At 32.7% G+C, this 15,176-nt stretch overlaps 1 long non-coding RNA gene across 1 annotated transcript in view; it reads right to left on the bottom strand.

Annotated features, from left to right (window-relative positions):
• Nucleotides 1–938: 938 nt before the first annotated feature.
• LOC141571689 (uncharacterized) overlaps nt 939–15,176 on the bottom strand; it is a 34,612-nt gene continuing 20,374 nt past the window's right edge. Inside the window, exons 2-3 of the long non-coding RNA XR_012496695.1 lie at nt 12,450–12,536; nt 939–3,245 (exon numbers count right to left, since the gene is read on the bottom strand). This is a non-coding gene — a long non-coding RNA (uncharacterized LOC141571689). The remainder of the gene's footprint in view (nt 3,246–12,449; nt 12,537–15,176) is intronic.

The following is a 15,176-nucleotide window of genomic DNA, read 5'->3' as shown; positions in this document are numbered from 1 at the left end:
TTTAAAGGTCTGGAATGGATTAATCCATTTTGCATGACTTTTTGGGGGGGAATTGTGCCTCGGTTTTCGAACATTTTAGAACTTGAACGGTCTTCTGGAATGGATTATGTTCGAAAACCGAGGTACCACTATATAAAGAACTTTTCTTTATCAACCAGGGTCATTTAGCAATCTAAAGTTTATTTCCTAGAGCAGAGAGAAGAAAATGATCAGTTGTTTTGTTTGTTTGTTTGTTTGTTTTCTTTAATTATTAATTTTCTGTTTAAATTATTGGTGCATTCAATGTCCTCAGTAATGATGGATGTTGTCCTTATTTTGGCTTCCTGTCTTTTTGAGACCCATTTTTAAAGCTATGTAAACTAAAATATATATTTAATATTTTAAATTAATTGCAGTTATTCTTTTGGGTTCTTAAATTATCCCATCATTCATAGTGGGATATCCTTAAAGTTGTCAACTCTGACTTTTTTGGCATGCCCACATTTATGTTTGATAGCTTCCTGGATTTCTAGCAGAGCAAACTATTCTATTTTTGTTGTTGTTGTTGTTTACTTTTTCTGCCTTAGACCTAAAATGAGATATTTTTCTAAGCATCCCTGATTACTTTTAGTGAGAGTAATATTTGTACATGATATGTACATCTGGGTGCTCAGAGTCATTGAGATGATATAGCTTTTAAGTCTTTTCAGTGGACAGAGCTCGGAAATATTTTTTAAACAATGAATACTATGGGTTCATATTTAACATCAAATTCAATATTATATAACTTTTAGCCTTTTGAAATTTAATGCTTGATAAATTGAATGATAAATACTATGCTATCATATTACTCATAAATTCATAGGATAACTGGCATATAAACACATGAATACAAAAGGAAAAGGTAGATGTTATAATAATGGTAAATTATGTGAAGTAGAGGCACAGTTGAACAGAGGATGAAAGTGTATAACTATAATGATATCCTATCTAGGACAATAAAATTGAATAAATTTAAAATACCTTAGGTTTCCTTTGTTTGTAAACATTCCCTTTAAGGATGCATAGCCAAACTAGCATGTTCTGAATCTTTTGAAATGATTTGTTTTCTCTGTGTGGTTATATCACCAATATGATATGTTAATTTGTTTTAGTTTGTCCTCGATTTTTAAGATTTACGTATTTATGTAAATTAATTTGTAATAGATTAAAAGTATTGCATGTTTTAAGTCAGAATTAATAACAATATATATATGATCAGAAACATCTAACCCCATTATAATCCCCTCCCTCTGTTCTGTGCCTTCCTGTATCAATGAACATTTTTATTAGTTTTTGTTTTGGCTTTTTGGTGTGTGTGTGTGTGTTTTTCTTTAACAAATATAAATACAAGTACATATTACTATAGTTATGCAATATTCTGCTTGTTTTTCCCCTTGTGGACTGTAGTAGAAGCTGAACACCTATTCATCAAGAAAAATCTTTGTTAATTGCAAAAGTATTCAATTTCAGGAGCAACAAAATACACAAATAAATAATGGTTAGGATAGTCACAAATTCAAGACAAATGTTATTGATGTAAATGAGAATAGTGAGTGGTGGGTATACTTAGATATTCTGGGAAGGTGTCTATGAGGAAATGATGTTAATCCTGTGAGCTGAAGGATGAGAAGAATCCAACTGTGTAAGAATCATAGAGGAGGATGGATCTGGCACATCTTAGAAACGGAAGGTAGGCCAGTGTATTTGAAAGTTAGTAGCAAGGAAGAAAAGGGCTTATGTTGGAGATTGGGAAAACAGGAAGAGGTTTTGTATGCCAAGAAATGAATTTTTATTTTATTTAAAATAAAATGACAATGTGTAGAATGATTAGGGCAGAGAAATGACATGATTTTATTTATGTTTTAAAATAATCACTTTTCTGTTTAGAGAATCAGTTGGAGGAAAGCAAAAACTAAAATTTTCTTCTAATATTACCCAACCTCCCTACCTTCCCATTATTTGTTCATGTCTATACTCTTACTAGTTAGTTTGATTTGCCAGCATAGTACTACAAAAGCACTTTCATCCTGTGTTCAACTGTGCCTCTATTTCACATAATTTACCATTATTATAACATCTACCTTTCCCTTGTGTATTTGTGTGTTTATATGCCAGTTATCCTATGAATGTATGAGTAATCTGGTAGTATAGTATTCATCTTTGAATGTACAGCAGCTAACAGATTCATAACACATCTGGTGCTCCATTGAAGTTTTAAAAATAAACAAATAGATTATATTGAAATAAATCTTCACATTCAATTTTTAAAAGTATATTTTCATAAAACTATTTAGTAGAGGGCAATTTTGTTCTTTTGGATGCTGTACTCTATCTTTTCACCAATCAAATTTGAATTAACTTTGAGATTTTATATAAAATCAATCCACCTTCATGAAATCATCTTGAAAACCATTATGCCTTTACCTCCTATAACATTTTGTGGGAGAGTTATTATTCCTATCTTATTGTAAAGTTAGTGTGTGTGTGTGTGTGTGTGTGTGTGTGTATCTGTATCATATTTCCTACTAATAAGCAAACCCCCTGAGGATAAGAAACACTTCTGCTTCATTCTATTATATTTTACTATGCATGACATAAAACAAATTAGTCTGTTCTGTTCCTTAGCCCCTAATGTTTTCCTTATTTTTTTTTATTATATTCATATTAATCAAACGGACCCTAGCATCTCACCAAGATGGCCTTAATGTTCCCCTCAGCTTGACTGACCTTCAGAAGCATTTCTTCCCGACTATAGTCCTCTGACCTCCCTCTTTTAGAGCATTTACTTGACAAAACTACCAATCGTAAATTCTACTTCTGCTCCTTTGAAATATAAATCTTCTCCCAGCTTGCTGACAGTTTTAAATCTCAGAGATGTCTTTTTCAAGGACCTAGGAGCCACCTCTGAAATGCAATGATCAGGAAACATAGCATTCCTATCTCTCTGTCTCTGTGAGAGGGTAGAAGCCTAACTTGAACAGACACAGATGGCCTATCACATGACCAATATCCCACGTAGAGTTCTCTTCCACTAGATCACTCCAATGCTTAAAACCCCTCTTCCTTTTGTTTCCATGGACTTGAGTTCAATCTCTCTCTCTCCTATTGCAGTAGTCTTGAATAAAATCTTCCTTGCCTTTTCAACTCTGATGCAGTTTTTCTTTGGCACATTCCCCTTCTAAAGGTCACCTTGCAGATTGTGATCTTCCTCTTGGTGGCTGATACTGAGACAGGCAGAAAGAGTGAGGAACAAAATTAGGTCCAGTGTGTTTAAAATCCAAAGTCTCCCATTCTTTCTTTAGTTCTTCAGGCTTATGTGATCATACAGGTTTTGAATAAGTTGTGCCTATACATGGTTATAGTGGCTCCTTTTCCTCTTTCACTTATGATTTTCACAGCTTTACTAAAGTCCGTATGGCCACCATATTTTACTTATGAATTTGTGCTACCCCATAGGTAAAATGGTGTCTCTATCCTTTTGTACTTATCTGTTTTATAGCTTAAGTTTGAGCCATTTACTGTAGTAAAGTGGAAATTTCAAATGGCCATATGAACCCCATTCTGGATGCACCACACTCTTCTATGAGGCTTTTATATAAAATTAAGATAGGAATAATGAGCTTTATACCTTCATTTATCAGACGAGGCTGCAACCTAAATGACTTGGCCAAAGTGTAGCCAAGATTAGACTTATGTGTCCTATTTTACATCTTTCAACCACAGTAATTCTCTTTCCTCTCTGATAAAGTCATTGCTGAGGATGTCTCCTTGTAGTCCAACATCGTTTCATGATAAATTGGCTCAAACTTCCTTCAGACAATACAAATTTCTAAGACTGACTGAAAACACTATAATGACATTGATGCAAATGACTGTTGTTTTTGAATTCTAATGTATAAACATGAAAATACTGAAAATTAGGATAACTTTGAAATGAACTCATCATTTACTTAATCTTTAATGAAGACTAATAATAACACAGTGGACAGAAAATAACACGAAATTGTCTGAAGCGGCAGGATATCTCCATTGTTCTGGCTTTGTTTTTAGTTACAAATAGAACAGAAACAAACAAATGTGAATCTGAGCTCCACAACAATGTTCAACCATAGAAATATGAAATAAATACATAACATTCCCCACAAAAATCAGGCTGGAAACTACTTTTATAATAAATTACATTCTAAAAAAATAATGACAAAAGTCATTCTGTCACTGTGTATTATTAATATTTAGAGTAAATTTCCTTTAGAAGATTAGAGTAAGAGAACAGCTGGTCATCAAATTTAAAATCCCCCTTTGTTTATTTCCTCCTTAGGTCATGCTAGCTACTTAGACCATCTCTATATATTATGAGCTTGTCAAATGATGTGCTTTTCTCATCTCTGGAAAAACTACATACCTCATTTTTTTTAAATGTCCTAATTACATTTAATTTATGAAAGTGTCATAACATATTGAAGTATCTTTCATTTTTGAACAATACAGATCATTTCTAAACCTTCTATTCTGCCCCATTTTGAATAATTTTTATCCTAGTCTGAGTCGCTGATTTGAAAGTTTTACCTCCTATTATTATTTTTTTTCAACAATCATGAGTTAATACTTTTCTGTCCTTTAGTAAGGGCTGCATACCTACACTGTCTCATTTAATCTTCAAAATAATTTTGCAAGGTATCTGTGACCATTATTTTTTCTATTTCACTGTGGCAGAAAGAATTTAAGAGGTCAAACCAACTGGTAGGTGACATGATTAGAGCTCAATCTCAGGTTCTCTGTTATACAGTATTGCCTGACTCAATGTGGACTTGTTGAAAATTCAGAGGGTCCAAATCTTGCTAACTCATATTCCATTCTAAGTCAAATTCATGAGACTTTTCTTTCTATATGATTGAACAGAAGTAGCAGTTAAATAAACAGGGAAATAATAAAATATTTGAATATGAGTTCATTTTCTCAATGCTTATTTACTGCACATTTAGTACATACAAAGCACTGTGCTATGCATTGTATGCTGCTGGCCTTGAATATACATTTCAAAATAAATAAGAATTGCTTTTGTGTACTTTGTGTATACCTCCCATCCATCTGTTGCTTGTTCAAAAAGTAGTGTTCACCATAAGATTTGGTTGAAAAGGAAAGCAACTAAACTGTTCTGCTAATGGGCTTGGAGACTTTAGTTGAGTGAAATTCAGAACATAGTTTCTAACAGTAATGAAAGATTCATAAAATAATTCTAACTCCCAGATAAAGAAGAAATTTAAAGGAAATAAATAACATTAGCTCTAAGTAATGAGTCACCGTTTGTAGAGTGCCTACTATGTGCCAAGATCTTTTCATGGATTATTTATTTAATATTAATAATTATATGAGATTGCTTTTGATATCCTGATTTTATTGTTAACAAAAGGAGGTTCACAAACGTTATTATTTCCAAGTTGACTCATTGAATGACTGAATTATGAATTGAATCCTCATCTGGCAGGGTTCAAATCCTTGCATTTAACCATTTGTACACTAGTTCTATAACTAAGTACAAAATGGGAATGTAAAGACTCCTAAATGAAACATAAAGATCCTTCATTTTTGTTTTCTTCACATTGAAGGTAGATGATATAGGTACCCTGCTTTCCAGTGAATAAATTTACTTGACACTTGGTGTATTAATATGATAGACTACGATGTGTTTACAGTGAAGGATTCTTTTCCCTGAATATGTTGAGTCATTTTCTTTGGGGCTGAAGGAAACATCTCTCTCTTTCTCTCTCTCTGTCTCTGTCTCTCTCTTTTTTTTTTTTTTTTTTTTTTTTTTGCCACTGCTCTTTTATGGATTAACCAAATATCATTGTGTAAAACATTGATTTAGTGATGCATGTATTTGTAGCCAAACACAAACACCCATACACACACAAATATAAAATATTCAGGTATTTCAGAGTCTAGAATTGCTACTGAGTTAGAGATGATGCAATAAAAATATAATATTTGTGTCCAAAACATTTATACTAGAAAATATAAGAAAACATTTCAGTAACTAGTCAAGAAACAACAGGAGTCTTGCTATTTCATAAAACAAAGTAACTTTTCAAAATTTCCCTAAATCTATTATTTTTTTCAAATAAACAACTTATGTTTGCTTTTAAATTTTAAGTATTGCCAAGTCACATCAACTGGCAGAAGGAGATTTAGATCCAAGCACATCTACATGATCTTTGCATAAATAATTAACCAAACATAAGGTATAATAACAATACACAAAGGCTAGATATAATGTGGCAATATTATGGGATAAACTGATATTTAAAAACAATACAGTTTTAAGGTATCCTAAAATAAATGTAAACATATTAGGCTAAGTAAACTTAGAAAACAATTAAAAACCTCTCTAAATCTATTTACCCCAGAGTTGAGATATTATACAATTGCTTAATTACATACATGCTCACACATTATTAATATTTCTAAAATATAAATAAACTTCATGTTGTTTTTAACACTTAAAAAGTTTTAAAAATTCATGAAACACTGGTTAGAAAAATTTTACTGAGAAATAAATACTTGACAATTATGTATTAAATTCATTAGCGTTTCACATAGTTATGTGGTTTATTCCTTTAAAATTGATATTAAAATTTATATCTTGGGAAAATAATGTGAAGGTTCCTTAAAAAATTAAAAATAAGATGCAATAATTTCACTTCTGTCTATATATCCCAAGGAAAATAAATCACTCTCTTGAAGAGTTGTCTTCACCCCTATGTTCATTGCAGCATTATTTAAAATAGCCAAGACATGGAAACAACTTAAGTGGTCATCGACAGATGAATAAAGAAAATGCGGTATAAACATAAAATGAAATATTATTCAACCATAAAAATGAAGGAAATCTTCCCATTTGCAACAACATGGATGGATCTTGAGGGCATTATTCTAAGTAAAATAAGTCACACATAGGAAAATAAATATTGTGTGATCTTGCTTATATATGGAATTTAAAAAAAGAAAAACAGCAACAATAAAAGGAAAATAATAGCAATAGGTTGGTGGTTGCCAGAAGTAAGAAGTGGAGGATAGGAAAAATGGTAAATGGTTAATGTATCAAAGGATACAAACTACCAGTTCTAAGATCAGTAAGTTCTTGGGATGTAATGTATAACATGATGACTATAGTTACTTCTTAATTGTATACAGAGGGTGCCAAAAAAAGTATACATATTTTAAGAGAGGAAAACTGTATTAAAATTGTAATACTCAATATATACTGATAACAAAAGATGAATGCAAATCACATTTGACTTGTGCAATTACAAGAGGTGCTCAAAATGGTTACCATCAGCATCCAGAAACTTCTGATTACAGTAAACTACTACATGAACAACATTGACCAAAGTGTGCGCTTGGATACATGGTATTTGAAAGTTGCTAAGGGAGTAGATTTTAAAGTTCTCTTCACACACACATACACACACACACACACACACACACACACACACACATTGTAACTATGTGAGGTGATAGATATGTTAACTAAACTTATTGTGGAAACCATTTTGCAATATATACATATACAAAATTAGTACATTTGCACCTTAAACTTGCACTATTTTTGTATGTCAATTATAATTCAATAAAGCTGGAAAAAAATTCCTTTCTGGGATTTCCTGTCTAAGACTTGAGGGAAAATCAAATTTTGTTCAAACCAATAAATTATATTGAGTATACACCATACAATATGTTCAGGGAAATTTAAATGTTAAAAAAGTATTAAAATGATATAAAGAAAGTACCATTTAAAAAATTGTCTCTAATATATAACCCAACTGTAAATTGAAGATAACCTGCCCATTAAGATCTATAAAATTAATGGAGTATCTATGCAACTATTTATGGAAAGTCTAATGCTTCCCTGATATTTTACAAGTTCACAGCTGATAGGCTCTCATTGTCACCATTGCTTCAGAGTTCATTCTTCTAATCCATTCATTTTATTGATTGGCTCACCTTTGTTAATGTTTGATTCCTTTATTATATCATATAAAAACAGATATGGCACTTAGTCGCTTCTCCTGATTTGCCTACCTTAATACATTATTTATGCACATGCATACAGGAATTTCATTTACGTGGACAACTTGACTGAATTTTGGTGGAGACAAATGAGGCTAATATACTGATGCAAACTTAAGGGGAAAGTTAGATGTAAAACTCGGTCAGCCTCTCTCTTCTAACTGCTGACTCTCACACATTGCATCTCAACCATTTTACCACCATCCCCCCAAATGGTTCAATTTTATTTAAAAAAAAATTTTGTAATGTTCTCCAACTCCTGCTAACAATCCTTTTCCAATAGAACTGATATCATTGTAGGTGGTAAAGAACAAAATATTAGGTAGTACCAAGCTAAGGCATTAACTAGTATTAAATCCCATCATGAGAAAATTTTTCCTTTCAATATTTATTTTAAAAAATATATATATAATATATAAAATTATATATATTATATATAAATCATATTATATAAATTATAAATATATATATTAAATTTATTGGGGTGACATTGGTTAGTAAAATTATATAGTGTACATTTCTATAATGTATCACATTGTTCGCTCATCACCCAAAGTCAGTTCTCCTTCTATCACCATGTAATTGATCCCCTTTACCCTCTTCTACCACCCCCTACCCCCTCACCCTCTGGTAATCACTACACTGTTGTCTGCGTCTATGAGTTTTTGTTTGTTTCTTTGTCTTGTTTATTTGTTGCTTTCAGTTTTATATCCCACATATGAGTGAAATAATATGGTTCTTGACATTTTCTGACTTAGTTCGCTTATCATGATAATCTCAAGATCCATGTTGTTGCAAATAGTAGTATTTCATTTTTTTCTTATGGCCAAGTAATAATTACATTGTATATGTGTACCACATCTTCTTTATCCAATCATCTATCGAAAGACACTTTGGTTGTTTCCATGTCTTGGCCATTGTGAATAATGCTGCAATGAACACAAGGGTGCATATATCTTTATGGATAAATATTTCAGATTTTTGGGGTACATACCCAGAAGAGGGATTGCTGGGTCAGTTATACGGTAATTCTAATTTCCATACTGTTTTCCATAGTGGGTGTACCAATTTTCATTTCCACCAACAGTGTATTTCTTTTGAAGTCAAGAGAAAATTATCAGTTTATAGTTATGTCATTACATTTTCTGCCATTAGATAATAATAATTTAAAAAAACAAAAAACAAAAATGAGAAAACAAGCCTCAGACAAGGGCTTCAGAAGGCAAATGTGTCTAGTAAAAACTGAATTTTTTTGGTTTTGTTTCAAGTTTCTTCCTTTTGTGGCGATTGAAATTATGTCAGATAAAAGTACTTTACCTTAAAATAAGGCAATTCACAAACTGTTAGATATGTTAGATATATAACAATATAGGAAGTAAGAGTCCATGGTAGAAATGATAAAGGTTCATGAAATTTAACTTTTGGGGAACACTTGCCTAGAACAAAGACATTAGCTTTTTCAAAAAGAAATTCTGCTTCCAACTGCTAAGTTTTTTTCTTTTCCATCCAGCTATACTTACATGATGTGATTTAAAATTATTATTTGTTTTGGGGTTTTTAAAAAGAAAGTGTCTGAGGAAACACAATAGAGTATGTAATACTTATCATTGGATAAAAGGAAATGTGTTGTTTCACTGTGTGTGTTGAAACTTCAACTTTTGCTAATTCTACAAACTCTTCATTGCATTTTTTCCTCTTGAAATAGCATTAGATTACATAATATATGATACCTTCAGCAACAGACTGGCATAAAGAACTATGATTTCATGTGGGTTTTTTAATGTCAGCTCAATGAAAGTGTGGCAGACTTTATAATACAACTATGCCCAGCCATAATTTGAGTGAGATAAACTGATCAGACTCAAAAATGTAACTATTCAAACTTATACTTAATATGTGATATAACATATAAATGGGTTGTTAATGAATAAATAATCTCAAATACCAGTTGTCCTTTTTTATCTTTATTTTTTTAATTAAAATTTATTGGGATGACAATGGTTTGTGAAGTCACACAGAAAAAGTCGAAAACTATATGATTTCACTGATATGTAGGATATAAAAATGAAAGCAGCGAAGGAACATGACAAACAAATAAAGAAACAAAAACTCATAGACACAGACAACAGTTTAGTGGTTACCAGAGGATAAGGGGAGAAGGGAGTGGTAGATGAGGGTAAACAGGGTCAAATATATGGTGATGGAAGAAGAACTGACTCTGGGTGGTGAACACACAATGTGAGATATAGATGATGTACAGTATTGTACACTTGAAACCTATGTAATTTTACTAACCAGTTGTCTTAATGGGGTCTTTTTCAGAAATTGAAATTGAAAATTGAGACTTGATGTTCCACTGCAGACATCTCATAGTATTCACTAAAAGGAATGTACAGATGCACAGTCAGATGGTTTTGAAAATAAAGGAGACAAACACATTGTCTTTTCTAAATGGGATCATGGCAGTACCACACAAAATCAGCTCAGGGTCCTAAAGAGAAGATAAAACATTTTAAGAAGTACAGAAAATATCTGTTCTAGACCTCAAATTACTAAGGTATAAATCATGGGAAAGATGGTTTGGGCCTAGAAAATTCTAAGGACTGCTAATAATAGTGGACTTTAAATATAAACAAGAACAACACCAACACAAAATGTACCTTATTATGGACTCCTTCGGATTGTCAATTTAATGAAGCATGGCCATGTGAGAGGTCCGCCAAAGGAAATGAAACGCAAAATACGTCTTCAAGAAAGAGTAGACTTTCTAAATAAAACCACTTAGTATTGTGCATTTAAAAATTGCCAAAAACAATGATTCAGGTTTTTATGTAGACGGTGTTAATGTGAGATCAAGAATGTGAAACAAAATAAATTTTACTTTGCAATAGAACAACTTTGTTTCTTGGTGTCCCAAGAATTTCCTAGGTAACTAAATCTAGCCACCATCTAGTAAATTGGACTAATTCAAATACATATCAGAGCTAATTCAGTTTCACTCTAAACATATCTAATATTTGTTGTTTCAACCACAGCTTCCAATCCACTGTAAGTGCAAATATTTGAAGGTAACTAGGGATTGGAGTAGTCAGTTAGCAGGATGGGGCCCCTGTTGAATGACTATGAAGAATCAGGGAGGAAGAGTTCAAGTTTCTGTCTCTTTTGCCCTCAGCTGCTAATGTCCTTCTAATCTGTTCTCTTGGCACAGATCATCCTTATCGGTAGTGCTGATGGTGGTACATTTGCCGATGCTCTCAGATAGAATAAATGGTAATGGGGAAATATACTTTTACTTTTTGTATCATGCCTGAGCTTTTTGTCCTCCCAATTGCATGCCTCTGATGCTTGTCTGACCTTCATTCTTTAAGTATATCCACGGATGTTTTCTGAGCCTTTCTGAGAAAATTGTAGATACTTTTTATGATTCACTAGGCCATGGGATTCTTGGTGAGCTCAAAGTCTCCTCTTATTTCTAAGTGCCTTGGGCCAGCAGCAATCTTGCTCTAAGGTTTTAACTCACAAGAGACCTAAACTAGTAGTTAAAGCTAAGAAAGATTAGTTTGTGTTTGCAAACTGGACTAGAAATTATTTTTGAATTTTGAATTTACTAATGTAAGTAATTAAATTGATATGAATTGATATAAATTTACTGGAAAATATCTAGATTATCGGTGCCAGGATTAAGTAGGAGTTCAAAAACATAAAAGTAGATTCAGTTGCAAAAATTTATTTTTAAAGTCTTCATATCTTAGTGTCATCTATGTGAAAACCTTAGCCTTTATGTTTGGTATTTCTTTCTTTTTGTCTTTCTATCCCCAATTCAGTTCTTAACAGTAAGAGGAAGTCAATCTCTTGTCAGATTTACCACCCTGCATCTTATAATGTCTTCATTGTCTCCAATGTTCTATTTCCCCATCTGCAGTTCTTTAATTATTTGTGGTGAATGCAAATGTAAATGTTTACTAGAACACATTAACATCAAAATTCGTCCCAATTAACATCCAAATCCTTGACTTTCCCTGTCCTAAACTGAGAATTTAGCATTCTTCTCTAGTTCCTGGCAAATAATGATCCTGGATGTCCACGTCCTAATAAATGGTGATAGAAGGAATAGCTTGAATAGAATAGTTAAAATTGTAGTACTACAAATTAATTACTGTATCTATCATCCTATCACACATTGAAAATGATTATTTTCCTGCTGGGGGTGAGGAAATACTTATATTAGGCGGGAAAGGTCTAGCTAATTCCTTCATTACTTAAGATGAAGTTCTTTCCATCAATATTAAAAACAGGGATATTGTTTGAAAGGATTAAACAGAGGATGATGGTAACTTCTGTTGCTGGCAGTAGAAACTTACATGCTGTCCTGTGTGATCCTCAGTGATCTCCTCTGATAGTTTGACACAGGTCAAAAGTCAACTCATCCAAAGACATTGTATTAAGTTCTGAAAGAATAACCTGAGTGAAAATTTGCAGGTTAAGAGAAGTCGATGAACATAATTTCATTTTCGCTTTATTTCCTACTCCCTGGTAAGTAGAATTTTTTTTTTTTTCCTGTAATTGGATCTGACATTCAAATTTGATTGACACATAATGAAGGCTAAAATGCATATGCTTTACAATGTTTGGATGAAACTTCTTCCCTCCAAGGCTAAAAAGGAGTCAGTGCCAGGGAAACCAAAGCTATAGAGGCCTGCTACTGATTATTTTTAAAATATCACAGCAAAACCCTATCACTAAAGGACACTTGTCTTTGTATCGGCAGTCTAAGCAATGTTATGAGATAGAACTGAAACCAACTAAATGTTACCAAGAAACTGTATAATCATTGTAAGCTTGAAAATGAAATTTTGAAGTATTTTTTAATAACACTGGTAAATGTTAATTATGCAAAATTAAATAAACTATAGTAGATTCAAATATTTATAATCAATATATTGATTCAGTTGATGATTATTTTCATAAAAACTTTTTACCAGGCACTGTTTAATAGAAGATGGAGATACGAGTATAATGACCACCAAGACAAATGAAATCCAAGCCCTTGTGGACATCTACCTATCACCCGCCTATCCACCTCCCTGTTGCCTACTTACCTATTGACTTGTATCAGTCAGTTATTACTGATAACTGTAACAAAGTACTCTAAAACTCATTGACATAAAACAGTGATTTGCCATCAGACTCTTAGAGCTCTTCTACCTGCGGTCATCTAAAGGTTCGTTAATCTAGGCAGGGCTCTTCTGGGCAACTGTAGATCCAGTACACAGGCCACTGCAGGCAGTTTACAAGTCCAGATGCAGAAGAAGGAAGGACTTCATTCCCTGTGTGTGTTATCCCAGTAATATTTCATTACCTTGGCAGTAGTAGTTGATTGCGGATTGCAGTTTTTCTGAAACTCCCCAAGGCAGCCTCTCTATGCCTGCTCGGAGACCCCAGAACCAGCTGGTCAAAGTTTCCTCCTCTGAATCCTAAGTTCCGCCTGCAGCAGGGTCCTTCTTTTGAATTTCTAAGTCATCACTATCAGGTGAATAGTGCCCCTTCCTCAAGGTTTGTATCTCTGCTCTACAGCATCCCTCTTCAGAGTCCCTAAGGCACAGAACCAACCTTCTCAGGAATTTGGGCTCCACACTCATAAGGGCTTTCCTCCAAACTTCTTTTTTTAACAATCTCAATGTCTTTCTTTTTTGTCCTGTGGCCTTAAGTATGGTAACTGGTTACCACAGCTATTATCTCCATGATAAAGTAATGTTCCTTTTGTTTTTAACTAAATTGCCTCCAATAGCTAGTTATAAAGATTAATTTATATCAAAATATCTGTTAAATAACTGGTGTGGTTTTATGTTTCCTGTTTAGATTCTGGTTCACATTTCTTTGGCCAAAGCAAGTCACATCACCAACCACGCCCAATATCTGTGCAGTAGGACTATATACTTGTGCTGTGTTAAGGAATTCAACTATCACATTATAATCTATCCACTAATATATTTCCTTCTAGTATTTTTTGCATCTTTGTGTATCCTGATAAGGAAATAATTAAAAATATGTTTGTGTATTGTATGATATAATTTAACATATCTGCTGATTTATATAGGTATTTATATTTTCTCTATTTTTCATTTTTGCAAACTTATTATGATAGTAATGATACCTTACATTTATTAAAAGCTTACCAACTGCAGACACCGATGTTAATTCCTTATAACAATTTTATGAAAAAGGTACTCTTATGACCCCTAATTTTAAAATAAGAAAACTGAGCTTGAGAGATGTTAAATGGCCCAAGAGTCCACATTTTTATTTGGTATAGCCAGAATTCAGAAACAATGATTTGTTGGCAGAGCCTGTATGCTTAACCACAACAAAACACTGCTTCAAAATGAAACTTCTGGAAGTAAGTCATTTGGTTTTAAGTGTCCATCTAACCCTTTGAGTAATTACACGTTTATCCATTTATCCATATTTAGAAATGCTATTTTTTAATAAAAATTATGTGTGTTGAAATCATCTGTTTTCCTGTATACCAGAGAGAACAGGGAACATACCTTGACTTACTTACTGAGCACTCACAGTAAGTGATGTGTGTGTGTGTGTGTGTGTGTGTGTGTGTGTGTGTGTACACGTGCCGCTAATCATACTGGATTCTTTTAAACATGTATCGTTAAAAAAGATCTTTGAAAGTCACAAGATGTTTCTCATCATGATTTTAAATTAAATTTGGAAACTTTTAACTTAGACAATATTTAAAATATATAAATATTGTAAATTTCCATATGTTAAAATTTAAACACAATTCAAGGAAATTTTTTTTTATGGAGTAGAGGGAATTAAACATGTTATATGCCTTCTTAAACATAATGTGATCATTGACTCTCTTTTTCTTTACACGGTATTAGGTTTTTAGTTCTTTTTTTTCCTTTCCAGACAAAGGTCAATATGTCTTTATTATTACTGTGTGTGTGTGTGTGTGTGTGTGTGTGTGTGTGTGCCTGTTTGTGTGTGTGCATGCAAGCGTGTATTTGTGTGTGATCACCAATGGTTTGCTTTTTGTCATTTCGGAATGTCAGGTGAAAAGGAAATGACAG

The sequence above is a fragment of the Rhinolophus sinicus genome, linkage group LG01, assembly GCF_036562045.2.
Source record: "Rhinolophus sinicus isolate RSC01 linkage group LG01, ASM3656204v1, whole genome shotgun sequence".
In the NCBI taxonomy this organism is placed as follows: domain Eukaryota; kingdom Metazoa; phylum Chordata; class Mammalia; order Chiroptera; family Rhinolophidae; genus Rhinolophus; species Rhinolophus sinicus.
Note: the sequence above shows the minus strand (reverse complement) of the source record. Positions and strands in the feature narration are given on the sequence as shown.